Source organism: Sphaeramia orbicularis, chromosome 13, assembly GCF_902148855.1.
Source record: "Sphaeramia orbicularis chromosome 13, fSphaOr1.1, whole genome shotgun sequence".
NCBI lineage: Eukaryota > Metazoa > Chordata > Actinopteri > Kurtiformes > Apogonidae > Sphaeramia > Sphaeramia orbicularis.
In genome coordinates, this window is record NC_043969.1 from 48,751,032 (window position 1) to 48,772,156 (window position 21,125).

The window sequence follows — 21,125 nt, forward strand, 5'->3', positions numbered from 1 at the left end:
CAAAATATGAACAAAAACACCTGACAAAATTAACAATATAATAAAAATATATAAAAATGTGCAAAATAATGAACTACATAAACACAAGTTAAAAACTAAGCAACAAAATCTAACAAGTGAACAAAAAAAACTGACAAAATAATTAAGAAAAAAACAAAAAACAAAAACAACTGAGTGAACTAATCTGATGTGAGTCAGTGTCTTCGTTTTATTTTTCTCTGAAATATCTTTAAAAACTTAAATTCACCTTTAAAAGTCTTGAATAGTCTTTTCTTCTTTATTTTTGTCCACTTTTTCTTCTCATTTATTATATTAAGAATTAATTTTCTGTTTAATTTGTAGTTTTTCTGGACTTTCCGTCCCGTCCACCAGGGGGCCCCAGGAGTCCACGTCAGCCCCGGTTCGGGCCTCGGACTAGCCCGGACCGGCCCTGCTCCGTCCGATACAGTGGAAGGGGCGGTCCTACCCCTGTCCCCGCCCCCTGCTCCCCTGGCCCCGCCCCGTCCCTCCTCCCGGTCTCCGCAGTCCTCTCCGGGGCTCAGTCCGCCGGACGCCGCCGCTCTGCGCACATCGGGGCCGCGGAGCCGGTACTGTAGGCGCGTGGGGAGATGACCGTGATGGATGGATGGATACGGACGGAACCGGGTCGAGTTTGGAGGACGGAACCGGAACCGAGGTGAGGAGAGCCGGTCTGTGCGTGTCCTGTTTCCCCTTAGACCCGGAGGACGGAGGTAAGTCCGGAATGTCCCTGAGAGGGGTTATCTCACACTTAGACCGGCACGGAACGGGTCCAACGAACCGGACCAAACGGACAAACCAGAGTGAACGGAAACTGAAGAAAATAAGAAATAAAAGGGACAGAAAAACGCACCAAATAAACTATGAGTTACAAAAAGGCAAGAAAATAAGACAATAAAAAAAAAAAAAAAAAAAAAAAAAAAGCAACTGAAAAACAAAACAAAAGAACTTAATAAAGAATAAGAATTAAGTTAGAGATTAATGAATTAAATAAATAAAATGAATAAAAATAATGAATAAAATGACAGAAAAATGTAGTGAACTAAAATTTACTGAAACGGAACAAAATAATGACAAATATGAAAAGAACTGAATATAACACAACAACAACAACAACAACAACAATAACAACAACAACAATAATAATAATAATAAAATGAACAAAACAGAATTTAAAAAATGCTTTTTTTTTCTTCTTCTTTTTAAAATTATTTTGATCATATTCTGTTTCATTTCCACTTCTGTTGCTTGTTCTGTTCATTTTATTATTATTATCTGCTCACTTTATCTATTTTCTTCCATTTTTATTCCTTCTTTTCTTTGAGTCTGACAGTTGTTTCTTTCTGGTTCTCATCCTCTACTCAGCCCCGGTGTCAGTTTTCAGAGTTACTCACTACTCCCTCTAGTGGTCACATCAAACAATGGACATAAATTCACGTCATATCTTTACAATCCAATACTTTGGCACCTTTGGCAGAACGTCACTAAACACTAATAATAATTTTAGCTCATTTTTTAATAATTAGAAATAGAAGTAGAACAAATAAATAATTTAATTCAACAAATACTCATGAAACCTTCCATGTTTGTGTCTGTGTCATGTTTTGATGATGTACTTTTCTAAAGTCAACCATTTCCCAAATCTCTGGAAACCCAAATTATTATTACTATTATTTTTTTTATTGTTTTTTTACTGACTCCTCTAATGCTGAAACATGTTGAGTCATCAGTTTCTGCTGTGGATTAAACTCATCAGAGTCAGTGGTTGTTATGTTTTGACTACAGTTTCCGGACATTGAACACTCATTTAAGGCCATTTTCTCCTCATTTTGAACTCCGCTTTCACTCAACGTCACTTCCTCCGTTATCTGGACTCAGATCCCATTAGTAAAAAGCAGCAAAATATTCAAAACTTTAAAAAATAAACAATAAAATGAACAAAAAAATAGCGAAATCTGCAACAAAATGAACAAAAGATACATAACATTAACAAAACTGAACAAAAAACGCAGCAAAATAGTCAAAAATTAATAAAATAAACAACAAAATTAACAAAAAATTAGTAAAATGTGCAACAAATGAACAAAAAATACATAACATCAACAAAACTGAACAAAAAAAGCAGCAAAATAGTCAAAAATTAATAAACAACAAAATTAACAAAAAATGAGCAAAATGTACAACAAATTAAAAAAAAAAAAAAACATAACACCAAAAAAACTGAACAAAAAAAGCAGCAAAATATTCAAAAATTCATAAAATAAACAACAAAATGAACAAAAAAAAAGAGCAAAATGTGCAACAAACTAACAAAAAATACATAACATCTACAAAACTGAACCAAATATCTGGAGCCCAAATTATTATTACTATTTTATTATATTTTAAATTTCTATTTATTTATTTTTACTGACTCCTCTAATGCTGAAACATGTTGAGTCGTCAGTTTCTGCTGTGGATTAAACTCATCAGAGTCAGCGGTTGTCATGTTTTTACTACAGTTTCCGGACACTTAACGCTCATTTAAGGCCGTTTTCTCCTCATTTTGAACTCCGCTTTCACTCGACGTCACTTCCTCCGTTGTCTGGACTCAGATCCCATTAGTAAATGGAAAACGCTGGTTGTTTTGATACAGTAGTGACTTGTGTTTCTGCTGCGTCAGCTCGACTGCAGACGATTAATAAATCATGAGACTGAGTGACTAAATGAGCCGTTTGTCATTTAACCTGGCTGCTGTTTACGATCGTACAATCCATCAGACGGATTCCACCTGTTCAGCCTCAGGAACAGGAAAACAACGAAAACACACCGAAAATGGAAAAGAGGCGTTTGTATGTGGTCTGGAATCAGCTTCACATGTGCATTTCAACATGTTTTATTGACAGTTTAGAGTTACAGACATGCAGATACGGAGATGAATTTAAATACATTTAAGTCTGTGTTTAATCTGCTGATAAAAATGATCAAAGTGAAGGCTGAAGTGAAATCTCTAAAGGATGATGTTTGTTCCTGCGTGAAAGTTGCATAATGTTACAAAATGATGGAAAAGATGCAACGAAAAAGCACCAAGCATCAGCGAAAAACAAGAAGATGAACACAAAGGTAAAAGATAAAGAGGAAAATTGCATGAAATGATACAAAAGAAAAATGTAGAAGAAGCCAAAAAAAAAAACTTACATAAAAGATGCGACAAGATGAAAATGACGATAAAGGTTCAAGACGCAACGACAATGAAACGATGTAAAAGATGCAAAACGATAAAAAAAATCCCGTAAAAAGATGTAAAAGATGAAAATGACGAGATGCAAGAAAACAGAATTTGCTTGAAGAGACGTAAAAAAAAAAACATAATTCAAGAAAAATGTAAAAGATGTATCAAGATGAATATACAATATTTACATTAAGTCATCATAATGTGGTGGAAGGGAGGGGGTTAGGATATATGGCATGTAATGTACAAAAGAAACAAAATGTATGACTGACCAGGTTGTATAAATCAATGTCCTGTCTTGGTTGTGTAAATGTTTTGTGTGTGGTGAAACGTGTTAGTGTGTGGGTATGTGGTGTGAATGTTGCTATGATCAATAATAATCTGATAACTGTAGAAATCAGATACTGATCAGAGTATTAGTGTGAATGTAAACAGTTCAGTGTCATCGGCGTACGTCTGTAGACCTACATCTGAAAATACATGAATGTAAACATATAAATGATTAGGGGTGTTGGAAAATATCAATTCTACAATATATTGCGATATTTCATTTCACAATACTGTATCGATATTAAAAAGTACCGTATCGATATTTTTTTAGGTATTTATTCAAATGCAGATATGGAGGAGGTTCCTTTTTGTTTTTCTTTATTGTTTATGCCTTTTTTTAAATTACTTAACACTGTTTTTTTTTTTTTTTTTAATAATGGTTATTTGAAGCATCCTAAAAGCACTTTTTACTGTCTGAGAGGCAGATGGTAGTTCCTTTGAAAACTAGGAGAATTAGAAAAAAATTGTGATATAACATTAGATCCTGCTGTAATCAAATAAAATTGTGTTTAGTATTTGAGCAGATTTCTGGTGTAATTTAATTCTTCCAGGAAATAATTATTTTTAAAAAAGAAACAAACAAAAAATTGCCTTTTCAACAGTATCATGATATATCATGATATATTGTATCATGATCCTGGTATTGTGATTTGTATCGTATCACCAGATTCTTGCCAAAACACAGCCCAATAAATGATGGGGCCTATGACGGTGCCCTGAGGGATCCCATTCTCACTTTATTAAAACACAGATTTATGATCAATAACAACTCAATAATCAGACACTGATCAGAGTATTAGTTTGAATGTAACTGGTTCAGTGTCATCGGTGTACGTCTGTAGACCTACATCTGAAAATACATGAATGTAAACATATAAATGATGGGGCCTAAGACGTTACCCTGAGGGATCCCATTCTCACTTTGATAAAACACATGTTTATGATCAATAATATTGTGATAACGCCGTAATCAGACACTGATCGGAGTATTAGTGTGGATGTAAACGGGGTCAGTGGTGGACTGGGTTCTACTTCTACTTCCGTATCTGTTCTAATAAAGGACGTCTTCTGAAAATAGAAACACCATAAAAGCCCAGATGTTCGGAGCTCAGCCTCTACTTTCACTTCCCTTCGTGGTGTTTGTGAAGGCTCGGCCTCGCTGTCGCCGTCACCATCGGGTTTACACACTGACATGTCTTTGAAGGATTATTTCCTGGCAGAGTCTGAAAGCCAACGTCGAGCAGAAACAGAGCGTGAAATGGAATACAGCAGAGATAAAAACGCAACTTCAACCAAATCACATCATGGACCGGGGTTCTCTGGAGCGCTGGGTTCGAATGTGGGAGCCGAAGAACCGACACCGACCTCGGACCGGCCTCAGTTCGTGTTTCCTCCTCTGAGTCGTAGTTTTATCACATCAGAGCCTTTAGAGTAGAACACAGACGTCACAGGGATTAGAGTTCAGGTTCCACATTCAGACCAGCAAGATCTGAAGTGGATCAGAACCAGGACAATAACAACCAGGATCATACAGAAATAATGACAACTACAAATGTTTCTTTGTTTTACAGTGAAAAAAGTAAAATATTTACATCTACAAACTATCCTTTAACCCATAAAAACCCAAACATGCACTGGTGACCATGATCACTGATAGAAAAAGTTAAATATCCACTAATTCTATTAATCCATGTCAATAATTGGTGTAAAATACAGTTCTTCATCTTTTCATGGTCATCAGATATGACCCATTTGGACGTTCAGAGGCTCTGTAGTTACCATGGAAACACCGTCATCTTCTACAACATTGATTCTCCAGTAAAACCCATGGAGTTGGATCAATGACAGTGGATGGACACACTGGGTTTATGTTTAATAAATAAGAGATTTTACTGAAAAAGACACTTTTCCTTCAGTTTCCTCTGCTTTTCATATAATAACCCTCAACTTTAATTTGAGCTTTTATGAACATCTACATGATCAGTGAATTAAATATAGGAAAATACATGATTTTCACTTATACAGAGCATGACATTAGAAAAAAATTGTGATAAATCACTTAAGAAAAGTTAAAAATAGAGGGAAAATTCATTTGGGAACTACCACAAAATTTGCTCTGGGTCTATATGGGTTAAAAAAAAATGGGAATAACATGAACAAATTGAAATTTATTTAAAAAAAAAAAAAATAGTGCAATTTTAACAATTTTATGCCTTATCTTTGCATTTAGATCAGATTAGATTTGATCATATTAGATTAGATCAGATCAGATCAGATTAGATCAAATCAGATTAGGTATGATTATGACAACAATATGTTTGGTTTCAAAACAACTGATGTAGTGCCTGCTGAGAAAAAACAACTAAATGTTCATTGTAAATTTTGCTTCCCCACCCTGTAGTATATAGTAATTTTTTCTCAACTGACCCACTTTAGATCATATTGGTCTAAAAATAAATAAAATAAAATAAATGAAAAGATCATATTGGTCTGAATGTGGAACCAGAACTAAAATGACTGTTAATATCTTCTCCTAAATTCATCCCGTGGGCCAGATTGGACCCTTTGGTGGGCCAGTTTTGGTCCACGGGCCGTGTGTTTGACCCCCCCGCAGTGGATTATCACTGTTTCAGATCTGATCAGGTGAAGCTCCTCAGGCTGGAGGAGCTGATGTAGGTCCCTGAAGGCATCACGCTGCATCGAGCTGCAGGGAAAGAGCTGCCTTTTGGACCGAGCTTCGCCACAGAGACTCCTCTGTCCGATCTCATGTTAAGAATCAGTCCAATCTCTGCGTCTTTTCTCTGTCTTCAAACCGTCCACATGACTTTTATTCTCCATCTTCAGACTGCTCTTCTGTCTAGAATCTTCTCATTTATTTTCTTCATTCGCGATCAGATGATAGTCACCACCACCACTACCACGAGGTAAAAGACAGAAGAAGACAAAAACAAAAGGAAACGCAGAAAAAAGACACGGTCAGATAATGTAAAAAAGATGCAGAAAAAACAAAAGAGAGGTAAAAGACAATGATAAAGAAGGACTTAAACGGTTTAACAAGATCAAATAAAAATGGAAATGTAAAAGACGAAACAAGAAAAATCAATGAAAATAAAAATGAAACATTGCAAACAACAAAAATGATGCAAAATGATGTAAGTGATGACAAAAAGATGTAAAACATGAAGAGGAAAATGATGTAAAAGATGCAGAAAATGAACAAAACAATGGGCAAAAATTATGTATAAGACAAAGATGAAAATGATTAAAACAATGTCAAAAAAGAAAGAGACTAAAGCAATTAAAACACAAATGAGGACAATGAGGTAAAAGACAAAAACTGATGAAAACAAGAAAAATGAGAAAAAGAAGAAATGATTTAAACGAAGCAAAAAGACAGACATGTAAAAGAAAAAATATACGTAAAAGGAAAATAAATAGGGAGGAAAAAATGTATATGATGAAAAAGACGTAACAAGGAAGAAAAAAGCAAATGAATGAAAATGAAACGTGTAAAAGACGCAAAAAGATGAAAATGACGAACAAAGATCGATCAAGATGAAAGAAAAACATGTAACACGTTGAAAATGACATAAAAGACAAAAAGAAAAACAAAATAAAAGACGAAACAAGACGGAAACAAAGCGACATAAAACAGAAAAGATGAGAATGAAGTAAAAGACGTAACAAGATGAAAATGAAATCAAGAAAAAAGACTTAAAAGATGCAAAAGACGGAATCAATATGAAAGATGCACGTTACGCAACAGACACTACAAAATGAAAATGACAAAAACGACGTGCAGCAAAGGAAGGAAAACAAGTAAAAAGGCCCACATCAACCCCTGGACCCGCCCATATTAACCCCCCTGGACCTGCCCACATCAACCCCTGGACCCGCCCATATTAACCCCCCTGGACCTGCCCACATCAACCCCTGGACCCGCCCATATTAACCACCCTGGACCTGCCCACATCAACCCCTGGACCCGCCCATATTAACCCCCCTGGACCCGCCCACATCAACCCCTGGACCCGCCCATATTAACCCCCCTGGACCCGCCCACATCAACCCCTGGACCCACCCATATTAACCACCCTGGACCCACCCACATTAACCACCCTGGACCCGCCCACATCAACCCCTGGACCCGCCCGCATTAAGCCCTGTATCAAACCCTGGCTACCCCCCCACACACACACACACACACACACACACACACACACACTCCGTTCTCCGCCGTCTTGAACTATTTCTGACCCTGATGAAAGATAATCTGTTGAGTTCAGGTTCGACCTTGAACAACAACTGTGGTTAAACTGAGAGGTTTATTTACACTGTGGGCCCTGTGAGTGCACACACACACACACACACACACACACACAAAGACACAACAAACACACAAAGACACACACAGACACACACAGACACACACACACACACACACAAAGACACAACAAACACACAAAGACACACACAGACACACACACACACACACAAAAAAAAACACACAAACACACAAAGACACACACAAACACACAAGGACACACAAACACACACACAGACACACAATGACTCACAAAGGCAAACACACACTCCGTCCTCAAACTGCTCTGGTCTAAAATGTTTTCAGTTCTGGATGACGAACACAAACACTTCATGACCAACGGTCCTGTTACCGCTGACCGACAGCCCTGTTACCGCTGACCAACGGTCCTGTTACCGCTGACCAACGGTCCTGTTACCACTGACCAACGGTCCTGTTACCGCTGACCAACGGTCCTGTTACCACTGACCAACGGTCCTGTTACCGCTGACCGACAGCTCTGTTACCGCTGACCAACGGTCCTGTTACCGCTGACCAACGGTCCTGTTACCGCTGACCAACGGTCCTGTTACCACTGACCGACAGTCCTGTTACCGCTGACCGACAGCTCTGTTACCGCTGACCGACAGTCCTGTTACCGCTGACCGACAGTCCTGTTACCGCTGACCAACGGTCCTGTTACCGCTGACCAACGGTCCTGTTACCACTGACTGACAGTCCTGTTACCGCTGACCGACAGCTCTGTTACCGCTGACCGACAGCTCTGTTACCGCTGACCGACAGTCCTGTTACCGCTGACCGACAGCCCTGTTACCGCTGACCGACAGTCCTGTTACTGCTGCGTTATCATACTGTTACAGCTCATTTGCTGCTGTGATACTACTCTATTACTGCCCTGTTACCACTCTGTTACTACTGTATTACTCCTGTCATACTACTCTGTTACTTCTCTGTTACTACTCTGTTACTCCTGCCATACTACTCTGTTACTGCTGAGTAACTGCTGTGTTGCTGCTGTGATCTCACTGTAATAACAGGGTTGTGGAATAGAACAGTCATCTGTGTCTATGAGGTCATCGTACACAGTGACACATGGACCGTCTGTAAATGTCCAGAGGAACAGTTTCATGATGATGATGATGATGATGAGGAGATGATGATGATGAGGAGATGATGATGATGACTGGTGATGACATCACTGGCTGCAGGTTGTAGTAATTCCTGTTTGTTAGGGTTGAGCTCAGGTTTCATAACATTACACAACAGGTTCTCTGGTGTTCTCTAGTGTTCTCTGGTGTTCTCTAGTGTTCTCTGGTGTTCTCTAGTGTCCTCTGGTGTTCTCTAGTGTTCTCTGGTGTTCTCTAGTGTCCTCTGGTGTTCTCTGGTGTTCTCTGGTGTTCTCTAGTGTTCTCTAGTGTTCTCTGGTGTTCTCTAGTGTTCTCTGGTGTTCTCTAGTGTTCTCTGGTGTCCTCTAGTGTTCTCTGGTGTTCTCTAGTGTTCTCTGGTGTCCTCTAGTGTTCTCTGGTGTTCTCTAGTGTTCTCTGGTGTCCTCTAGTGTTCTCTGGTGTTCTCTAGTGTTCTCTAGTGTTCTCTGGTGTCCTCTAGTGTTCTCTGGTGTTCTCTAGTGTTCTCTGGTGTCCTCTAGTGTTCTCTGGTGTTCTCTAGTGTTCTCTGGTGTTCTCTGGTGTTCTCTAGTGTTCTCTGGTGTCCTCTAGTGTTCTCTAGTGTTCTCTGGTGTTCTCTGGTGTTCTCTGGTGTTCTCTAGTGTTCTCTAGTGTCCTCTAGTGTTCTCTAGTGTTCTCTGGTTTCACGGTCCAGGTTAAAGCTCACCTCTGTTGATTCTGTCTCCAGTATCATCGGTAACATGAATCTCTTCTTGTGTTTTATGACGATGAATTCCCACTTTCATTGTAATGTTCTTCTGTAGTTTTTGTCGACCCGGTCCAACCTGACCCCGGGTTCAGGTCGGGTTCATGTTCACCTGTTAATGCAGATTAAAGGCAGGTTCTTCACCCTCTGACTGGGATGAATACCATGAACTCATTAGGCTTGGGTCATGACTTGTATCCCATCCAAAGTTGTTATCGTTAATGAAAACTAACGAAATGACGAAAACTACAACTGAAAGAACATTTTCGTTAACTGAAATAAATAAATACTATAATTAAAAGAAAAAAGATAACTAACTGAAACTGTATTGTGTGTTTACAAAACTAAATAAAATGAATAAAAGTTATGGATAAAATTCCCTTCATTTTCATTTTTGTCAATGTCAGATTGATATGAAATTGATTTATTTTGCTCTAGCAATTTTAGCTAGCGGCCCCATACGACACTTCATGGTCCGTCACTTGTCGTCACTTGTCATTTAGTCGTCTTCTGGTCCCCACTCTACCTGGAAACATGGAGACTAAAGTTGGGAGAAAGCAGCAGAGTCCTGTCTGGGATTTATTTGAATACGACGGAGAAGAAGAGAAAAGATACGACAAAACTAAAATCAATACTATAACGAAACTAAAACTAAGCATTTAGAAAAAAATGAAAACTAATAAAAACTAGCAAACCTGCTCTAAAAATAAATTAAAACTGAATTAGAGAAAAAAAATCAAAACTAAATAAAACTAAAGTAGAATGAAAAATCCAAAACTGTTCTAGCCTTGGTCCCATCATGGACCTGCTAACAGGAACAGAGTGCATTCAGTGGTTGAGTTGAACACAGCAGAGTTTTACTGAAGTTCACAGCCAGAGACTGATGCCAGGATGTAGTGTCTTATCGTCATGACAACAAAACAAAGCAGGAGGATGTGGTCGCAGATGCAAATGAGCTCTTCACTCCGACAATTCAACGTGCGACCACAGAAACTCACCGAGCTCTGACATCTCCACCCAACAAACCCGCTAGTGAATCATCCTCTGAAATTAACACCAGACCCAAACCTCCATGAGTCCACAACAATCGCACAATTAGCAGCCAGTCCGCAACTGTCATAAAGGTCGCAATTTTATTCACCTTCTTCAACTGGAGACATGATTTTGGATGTAATGTCAGCAGAGATAGAAGTGGAACGTCAGAAGATGTTCTAAACCACAGGTGTCAAACATGAGGCCCGGGGGCCAAAACCGGCCCACCAAAGGGTCCAGACCGGCCCTGGGATGAATTTGTAGAGAGATATAAAGATATAAAACAATCCTTTTAGTTCAGGTTCCACATTCAGACTAAATCAATCTCAGGTGGGTCAGACCAGTAAAATACTATCATAATAATCTGTACATACTCACAAATCCAAATTTCTCTCTTTGTAAATGTAAATATTTTCATGTATTTACACTAAAACAAAGTATAATTTCACAAAAAATGTGAATAACCTGAACAAATATGAACAACCTGAAATGTTTTAAGAAAAGTAAGTACAATTGTAACAATATTCTGCCTGATATTAAATGTTTTGTGTATTTGTAGTGATCTGTAAGTTATAATGAACATGTGGAAATGATAAACTGAGGCTTAATATTGTTAAAAGTACACTTATTTTTTCAGTTTGTTCATGTTATTCACATTGTTTGAAAGGATAGTTTGTAGATGTCAACATTTTCACTGTTTAATTTGACTTTTTTCACTCTAAAACAGAGAGAAAATTATGTTGTAATTATTATTATGTTATTATTTTACTGGTTCGGCCCATTTCTGACCAAATTTAGCTGAATGTGGAACTGATCTAAAGTGAGTTTGGCAGCCCTGATCTAAAGTAAAACAGCATAATAACCTATAAACACTGACAACTCCATTTTTCTAGGTTCAAGGTTCAGCTGGACTAGTTTTGCTCTTTTGAAGCAAACCTAGTCCAATTGAACTTCGAGGAACTACCAAGAAGAACAATGACTTGGACAAATGAGAAACTGAATAAGAAAATGTTCTCATTTTAGTTCCAAACTCCAAATTTTTTAACAATATTCCTCCTGTTACCAAATGTTTGTGTAACATTGTCCATAATGTACCTGTAGAAATGAGAAGCTGAGGCATAATATTGTTAAAACTGCACTTATTTTTCTTACAAATTTCAGTTTTTCAAGTTATTCACATGCTTTTTGTTGAAGGATAGTTTGTAAATGTAAATATTTTCACAATTTAATATTTTTTTTATTGAACTAAAAAAAAGAGAAAAAGTTGTCATTATTTATAGGTTATGATGTTTACTGGACCGGCCCAGTTCAGATCCAACTGGGCTGAATGTGGAACCTGAAAGAAAATGAGTTGGACAGCCCTGGTCTAAACACTGCTTCCCTTTGCAGCTTCTCCTCTTCAGACTAAATATAGAGGAATCTGATGGTGTTTCTCGACCTTGTGGAAAAGAGGAGCCACTTTCCCCAAGTATGAGAATGAAATTAGCACAAAACAGAAGCGTATGGAGCATCGCTGTGTAAATATATAGACCTTAGAGTCCATCAGCTCCGTCTGTACAGGAACAAAGTCAGACAAACCTCAACAAGTTCACAGGAAGTTAAAGATCTCAACAGTGATTGGCTTGAAATACTTTCCACTCCTTTATTTCACTGAGGCGTCTTTTACAATCAGGCCTTTATGTTTCATTTCTTGCTTAACCCACAAAGAACCAGTGCTACTTTTGTGGCAGTTCCCATATGATTTTTTTTTCTCCAAATCTATCCTTTTTTAAGTGATATATCACCATTTATTGTAATTTTACCCTTTGTGTTTGGCATTATTTCAGTGATACTCATGTATTTTCCTATATTTAACCCTTTCATGCATAGTGGTCACTACAGTGGACAGCAGATCAAAGGGGTTTTCTTGTATATTTATGGATTTATTGTTTTGTGCATCATCCCATACGCTGCAATTCATACCATTACTGTAACTTTGCTGTTCTAGATAAACCTGATCTGCTTTAATGTGTTTGAGTGTAAAAAAATTGCTAATTGTTACTAGACTGTAATAAACAGGTTTGTTTTTTTTTTTTTTTAAACAGAAAGTTGTCAGTTTTTTTTTTGCATATTATCTCCATGCAGGTATGTTAAAATGTGAGAAAACATCAGATTAGAAGCATTAAAAATGTTTTTATTTCATAGTTTTCATGTAGCATATCAGTAAATACATGTTTCTTTGCTTCTAAAATTAAACGTACGGTGTCCAGCTGAGTGAACATTTTTGTAACTCCAAGATTAAATAGATTCATAAAAAAAAAATCCATAGCAAATTTTTTTTTCATGCCTAAAGAGGAATAAAAGCACTCCGGAAAAAAATCTTGATTAAGGTTCTCATAATTCATGCATGAAACGGTTAACTTACTGATCATGTAGATCACAGGTGTCAAACATGCGGCCTGGGGGGCCAAAACCGGCCCACCAAAGGCTCCAATCTGGCCTGTGGGATGAATTTATGAAATGCAAAAATTACACTGAAGATATTAACAATCCAGGATGTTAGAATCATTTTAGGTCAATTCAATCTAAAGTGGATCAGACCACTAAAATACTATCATACTAAACTATAAATAATGAAAAGCACAATTTTTTCTTCTTTTTTTTAAGTGTAAAAAATAAGTCAAATTACACAAAAATGTTTACAGTTACGGACTAGCCTTTTACAAAAAATGTGAATAACCTGAACAAATACAAACAACATTAATGTCCTAAGAGAAGTATGTGGAATTGTAATAATATTCGGCCTGTTACTACATGTTTTGTGTATTTATAGATCCACTGTGATCTGTAAGTTGTGAGGTATATGTATAAATGATAAAACTAAGGCGTAGTATTGTTAAAATTGCACTTATTTTTCTTGATTTTCAGGTTGTTCATATTTGTTTATGTTATGTTCAAGTACAGTTCGTAGATGTAAACATTTTCATCACGAATCTTATTTTTTTCACTCAAAAACATAGAAAAAAGTTTGAGGTTGACATTATTTATAAATTCTTATCCTACCGTTTATATTATTGTATTGGTCTGGGCCTGGTCCACTTCAGATCATATTAGTCTGTATGTGGCCCCTGAACGAAAATGAGTTTGACACCTCTGATGTAGATGTTCATAAAAGCTCACATTAAAGTTGAGGGTTATTGAGGGTGTGTCCATCCACTGTCACTGATCCAACTCCATGGGTTTTACTGGTGAATCAATGTTGTAGAAGATGACGGTGTTTCCATGGTAACTACGGAGCCTCTGAACGTCCAAATGGGTCATATCTGATGACCATGAAAGACAACAAAATGCATTTTACACCAATTATTGACATGGATCGATGGGATTAGTGGATCAGAAGTTATTAAACATTTTAGATCAGTAGATAACCTGGGACATCGGTGGATGTTTGGTTCTTTATGGGTTAATAAACCGAAATCATCATATTCCATGTGAGACTGGGCTTGGATCCACTGCTGTTTCCGAAGTTAAACGTACCGCTTTACTTTTAACACAAACTCAACAAACTACCTTTAACTTGTCAAAATAAAAGCCCTCTGGTGCATCATTGGTAGAGACAAGTGGTCTGTTTCACATTTTGATTTGGACGATAACACACACCTGCAGTGACCGACGTCAGTAGGAACAACAAAAGCATCGTATTTGTTTTATTGGATGTGTTTACTTTGCAGCAAGTGTCTGCACAGATGATTTAAGGCACGGGTCTCAAACTCATTTTCTTTCAGGGGCCACATTCAGCCCAATTTGATCTCCAGTGGGCCAGACCAGTAAAATAATAGCATCATAACCTATAAATAATGACAACTCCAAATCTTTTAAATGCAAAAAATAACATTAACTTATGAAAACATCTACATTTTACAAACTATCCAAACAAAAAAAGATGTGAATAACCTTAAAAAAAAAAACAGAAATATCTGAAGAAAAATAATAAGAAATAATAATAAGAAAAATTTGATCAATATTCTGCCTCAACGTATGATTAATACATGTGCATTACAGATCAGATCTACCAAGACACAAAACAGGCAGAATATTGTTTAAACTGCACTTAGTTTTCTTTAGACATTCCAGGTTGTTCATATTTGTTCAGGTTATTGACGTTTTATTGTTAAAGAATATCAGAATTTAATGTTCTTTGCAGTAAATCAAAGAGAAAAAAGTGGTGTTGCCATTATTTATAGGCATGATGTCATATTTTTTTCACATTAAACCAAGAAGAAAATTTGGAGTCATTATTTCTAGGTTATTACGCTGTTATTTTCGAGTTCGACGCCCTTGACTGTTCGTATCTTCTGCACTTGGTAAATTCATCCCATGGGCCAGATTGGGACCTTTGGTGGGCTGGTTTTGGCCCCCGGGCCGCATGTTTGACACCTGTGGTTTAAGGTAAGAGGAGGTAGATGTCCACGTCCAATAACACACTAAGGTTGAAATTTTGAAATTCAGAGTATTTCAATGAATGCCCTGTAAGGGTTAAGAACGTTAGTGGTTCTTGTGTTGCTGAATCAGATGAGAAACCTTTTTTTTGACATTGAATCGGTTCTTTGTCAGTGTATCCTCAGTCTTTACATCCTCCCATAGTGCCTCCATAGGGCGTAGAATGAAGTCATACGGAGACTAAAACCACAAAAACATGCTCTGACCTGCGCCTGAAGTCAACTCAATGACAGCTGTACCTCTGGAATAAAGAAACCTCTCAGCTTTCCAGAATTAGAGCCGTGAAATGACAGTGGTGTTGTTATCGTACTGTATAATGTGCTAATGCAGTGCAGCCGGTGTGGATCCTCCAGTGGTGTTGCCGTTAGAGCTTAGCCTCTGCTCTTTAATCACTGTGATTACTTGAACCACAAAGGCTCCAAAGTGCTGCTTATCACTGCTCCTCCAGAGAGCAATTACACCACCCTGTTCTGCCTCATTCAGCGTCCTCGCCAGATGCTTTTATTATCGTCCTGTCCTCTGTCCGTCACACCGCCCTCGTCCTTCGTCAACCTTTGGTCTCCTTATTCAGAAAAAGATACAAAAAAAAAAACGATAACCATCACCTCCATCCATTTGTCCTTTTCACTCCCTTCTTTTATGTTCAAAATAGTCACATGTTCAGGTCACAGTTCTGTCGACTACAGCCGGGTTTCCATCACCTTCAAAAATGTAAATGTAAAGTGCACAAAAGAAAACTGGTCATGGAAACACTGAAATGTCGCAAAAACTGTCAAAGATCACAAACATTTTTACACGTTTTTCATGAGTAGGGGTGTGTATTGGTAAGAATCTGGCGGTACGATACAAATCACAATACTGGGATCATGATACAATATATCATGAAACTGTTAAAAAGGCAATTTTTTTGTTTGTTTCTTCTTTTAAAATGATTATTTCCTTGAAGAATTAAATTATACCAGAAATCTGCACAAATACTAAACACATTTTTATTTGATCACAATAGGATCTAATGCTATATCACAAAATATTCCTGTGTTCAAACTTCAATTATATTATACAGATATTACAGTTTAAGATCCTGTTCAAATGTTCATATTCTATTAGTTCAGAACTAACATCAGAACAGTATTTTAGTTCAGTCCCAACAAAGGAACTACCATCTGCCTCTCAGACAGTAAAAAGGGCTTTTAGGATGCTTCAAATAACCATTATTTAATAAAACAGTGTTAAATAATAATAAAAAAATAAAAATATAAACAATAAAGAAAAGCAAAAAACAAAAATGAACCTCCTCCATACCTGCATTTGAATAAATACCTAAAAATACCGATACAGTACTTTTTAATATCGATACAGTATTGTGAAATGAAATGTCATGATTTATTGCAGAACTGATATTTTCTAACACCCCTACTCATGAGGTGGTTTTTGAGATGCTTCGATACAGAAGTATAACATAAAAGTGTAATGTAAACACATTTAGCTTATTTCCACCCATCTGGTCCCGGTGGTTTTGCTCAGTCCAGACGTGTCCCCTATGACCCTGTACTCACAACAGGTGGTTCTAGTTTGTTCAGACCAACATACACTGGCTTTAGTGGAGGAACTGCTTCCCCAGGGCAGGATAAGTCTGGTGACACCACAGGTTCTGTAGCCAAATGAGCTCAAACTCAAGGAATTCCTCAACACGGTCTTGGGTGTGAATGATATTCCCAAAGCCTGAGAGTGAAGCACAACACTGTGCTGCTCTTTGCATTGACCGTTCTTTGCTTTTACGTGTTTTAAGGGATTCAGATTTAGCATTTCCATTGTGATCTGTTGGTTTACAGCTCAGTTAACCTAGTTATTACTGGAAGGTGTTCAACAAGGCTCACCTTTAGGGCCACTTTTATTTCTATTGTAAATTGGAAGACAAGACAAGATAAGATAAGACAAGATAACACAAGATAAGACAAGATAACATAAGACAAAATAAGACAGAACATTATTGTCCGCAGAAACGGAAATTTGATACTCATTAGATTAAAAATAGTCAACTAGCATCAACAAACAACCAGATGCCAACACAAACATAGACTCAAAAAGACCCAGATCTCCTATGTTCAGCCTTTATCTGCATATACGATAGATGTTCAGACAGATGAGTACAGCCTGAAGCATTTGTTTAACCCTGTAAAGCCTGAACCATTAAATCACTGACAGAAAATCCCAGTTCTTTGAAACTGGAGCCTTTATTGGTCCTTCTGAACAACCAAAAACTTTATTTTTTCAAATATCAATTTCCATGTGTGAGTTTCAATATATTGGATCCATCGAGTCTCAATGCTCAAATATTATTATTTTTGAACAAACAAAAACATAATAAGACATGAACATGTCTAATCAATAGTTAACTCCTTTTCTAAACGGTCCCAGTTCTTCCTCATTAATGTCAGTCTTGTCGTGTCACTGGAAAGGCCTCTGGTGAATGAACTCCTCCCCCTGGTGGATTATCTGTGGGTGGCTTAGGAGGCTGGCGGTTCGAATCCCACTCTGTCCTAGTCATGTGCTGTTGTGTCCTTGGTAGGGTGACCAGGTGTCCCACTTTGTGCGGGACTGCGCAGGATTATGACCATTTTTTCCACATCCTGCAAACTGAGACAATGTCCCGCATTTGATTGGCTGTGTCTGTCCAAAGTGCAGGACAGTCGCCTTCCTCCAAACATGACTTTCATTTTATAGCAGAGACAGCACTATCACCATTGGCTGTGTCCGCTGTCAATCAACCAACATACACGTGGGGTCAGGAGTCCATCAACCTATCACCTGTGTCCTCCTGAGCTCCGCCCACTGACACACAAAAAACAAAGGCAAAAGTCTCAGACACCGACATGTAAATATTGTCGGAAATCATGGAAACTCCGTGCAAAAAAAATGAAGATGCAACTACAGAAAAGAAGCGGAAAATGTTTAAACATGGGTGAAAGAGGTGGAGCATGATTCACAGAGGGTACTCTGCCAACTATGTCAAACTTATTTCTCCATCGCGCATAGAGGCGAGTATTATTTGAAGCGACACACTGCATGCATATGATTGGTCAGATTTGATCCATATTCTCTTTTACTTATTTTTTAATTTGGAGTTTGAACTGAGAGACTTAAGGCGACAAAATATGCTTTTGTTAAGTATGTGGATATTTGTTTTTAGACAAAATTCCACAGGATATTTACTTTATCTTATTCTATTTTTTTTTACTTTGTTAGAATGCTAAATGTTCTGTGTTTGGATGCACAAAGGTTTTGGGTCCAAGTAATTTTAGGTTGACTGGAAGTGGAAACAGCTGTTCTAATGTTGTCAGTTAGGCCTTTTTGTTTTATTGCACATAGATTACTTTCCCTTTGAGGGTTGAGAACCTGTAGTAAAATAAATAAAAAAAGAAAGAAAAAAAGCTGATTTTCAAAAAGTATTTAATTACAATATTTGAAACTTGATGTTTCTCTTTTGAGTTTTTACAAGTAGATTTTTTGTTTTGTTTTTACAAGCAAAAAAAGTTGTTGAAACCTGTGCAAAAAAAGCAAAAAATAAATGCCCAGTGCAAAAATAAGTATACTATGTGCAAGCAAATCAAACTGTTGTTATTCATATTTATAAGCTCGCCAATAAGATGGACATTGTTTAAAAATCTAGACTTTGTTCCAGCATTACGGTTATGTGTCCCACACAAACACACTCCTGGTCCCACATGTGGCTCGTAAACACCTGGTCACCCTGGTCCTTGGCCAGGACACTTCACCCTCCCTGCCTCCAGTGGTGCTGCTCCCACTGGTGTGTGAATGTTCGGTGGTGGTCAGAGGGGCTGTAGGTGTGAACTGTCAGCCACACTTCCGTCAGGCTGCAGGGCATATGTCGTTGACCACCACCAGAGTGTGAGTCACTGAGTAAAGGATTTGTTGCCACTTAATTAAAATTAATTTAATTTTCAAACAACACAATATTTTGCTCATTGTTTCACAAGTTTATTTGCCCTTTAGACCCAACTCTAATCGCATCCAATGAATAATGGTTCCACTGTATGCGCTTTGAGTATGCGTTCATAGAAAAAACTACATAAATCTAATCCATTATTATTATATTGCATGTATCTAAGTGTAAACATCAGATTTTTCAAGACAAAAAATATCACACTGATCATGTAGAGGGCTTCACAACTCATGTATCAAATATGATACGTTTGGCGTTATAGGGTTAACATCTTAAACTTGTACTATAAGTTTGTAAAAGTGTAGGTTTATGTTGTTCTCTAAAGCCAGAGAAAATAACAACAAACACTTCTTGCATTTCCACCGTTCGCAGCCCAGGGGGGAGGTCTGAGTTACAGAATCTGAAAACCTCTGATGGATGACAAACTGCTGCGTACAGAGCCAAAGTCGTCAGCAAAACACAGCGTAGAATCGGTTTTCTATACAGAAATAGATCTACGCCCCGTGTTTTGTAGCGAGAGGATTGTTGGAGCTTCCATTCTGTGGGTTATTGATTATGTTGATGCAATTTATAGACTTTCCTGTGCTTCTACGTTCAAGCCTGTGGATGCAGTTCATCATCGTACTCTCAGGTTTCTCCCTCCTTACATTTACGACACTGTCATTGGGTTTTGTAGAAATATACGATCCAATGGGCGGCTTTCACTGCAGGTCCGCTGTGTTTTTACTGATTGTACGACCGTACTGCGGGTGTTTTTGGAACGTCTATTGTACATTATGTGGCGATAACAGCCCAGATAGTGTTAATGTTATTTTACCAGTAAATGCTTTAAACGGAGGCCTCTATAGTCTGTCTATAGAGTAAATACCCTGGATCGTACAATAACACGTTCTTCCTGTGGTCTCCATGTGTTTGTTGACAGAAGCCCCTCTTCCTCTTGGTTTATTCCCTCGTCTCTACAAGAACCCTGGGTTTTTAATGTGGATTCCATATGTGGAACTCCCTGTACACATTAGATTGGCGTTGTAGTCACTGTCTGCAAACAGTGAACTGTGACAATAAACTGGGTTTTACAGATTCTGTGCTCTGGTTCTGATGCACATTTAGAAGTTTTGCAGTTGAAAATGTTCATGGAAATGGCAAAATTTGATTTAAAAAAAATACATATATATATATGTGTGTGTGTGTGTAGGGCAAAGGGTTAAAATAAGACAAAGAGAGAAATAATTGCATGAAACAAAGTCTGGTCTCGTGTTTGGAAGTTCATGGTCCAACAAAACCACCTCCAACTAAAGTTAATGATCTCACCTGGTCATCATCAAGATTATAAGTTTTGGATTTTTCATTATAGTTCAGTTTTATATAGTTTTGACTTTTTTTCTCTAATTCAGTTAATTTTAATTTGTTTTTAGAGCAGGTTTGCTAATTTTTTATTAGTTTTATTTTTTTTCTAAATGCTTAGTTTTAGTTTAGTATGAGTTTTGTCATCTCTTTTCTCTTCTTCTCCGTCATATTCAAATAAATCCCAGACAGGACTCTGCTGCTTTTTCCCAACATTAGTCTCCATGTTTCCAGGTAGAGTGGGGGAAGGCGACTCTCAACGACAAATGACGAGAAGTGACGGATCGTGAAGTGCGGTATGGTGCTGCTAGCTAAAATTGCTAGAGAGAAATAAATCGATTTTGTATCAATCCGACAATGACAAAGATGAAAACAAAGGGAATTTTATCCATAATTTTTATCCATTTTAGTTACTTTTGTAAGCACACAATACAGTTTCAGTTAGTTATGTTTGTTTTTTTAATTATAGTTTTTATTTATTTCAGTTAGCGAAAATGTTTTTTCAATTGTAGTTTTCATCATTTCGTTAGTTTTCGTTAACGATGATAACCTTGGTC

The 21,125-nt window shown here is 37.5% G+C and overlaps 1 protein-coding gene across 2 annotated transcripts in view; it reads left to right on the plus strand.

Annotated features, from left to right (window-relative positions):
• The first annotated feature begins 553 nt into the window (after positions 1 to 553).
• The window catches only part of gpr4 (G protein-coupled receptor 4), a 66,775-nt gene continuing 46,203 nt past the window's right edge, over positions 554 to 21,125 (plus strand). The window contains exon 1 of one of the 2 annotated variants that reach the window (XM_030151290.1): positions 554 to 731. The gene's annotated coding sequence lies outside the window, so the exon portion shown is untranslated. The remainder of the gene's footprint in view (positions 732 to 21,125) is intronic. The other variant, XM_030151291.1, reaches the window with a different exon arrangement.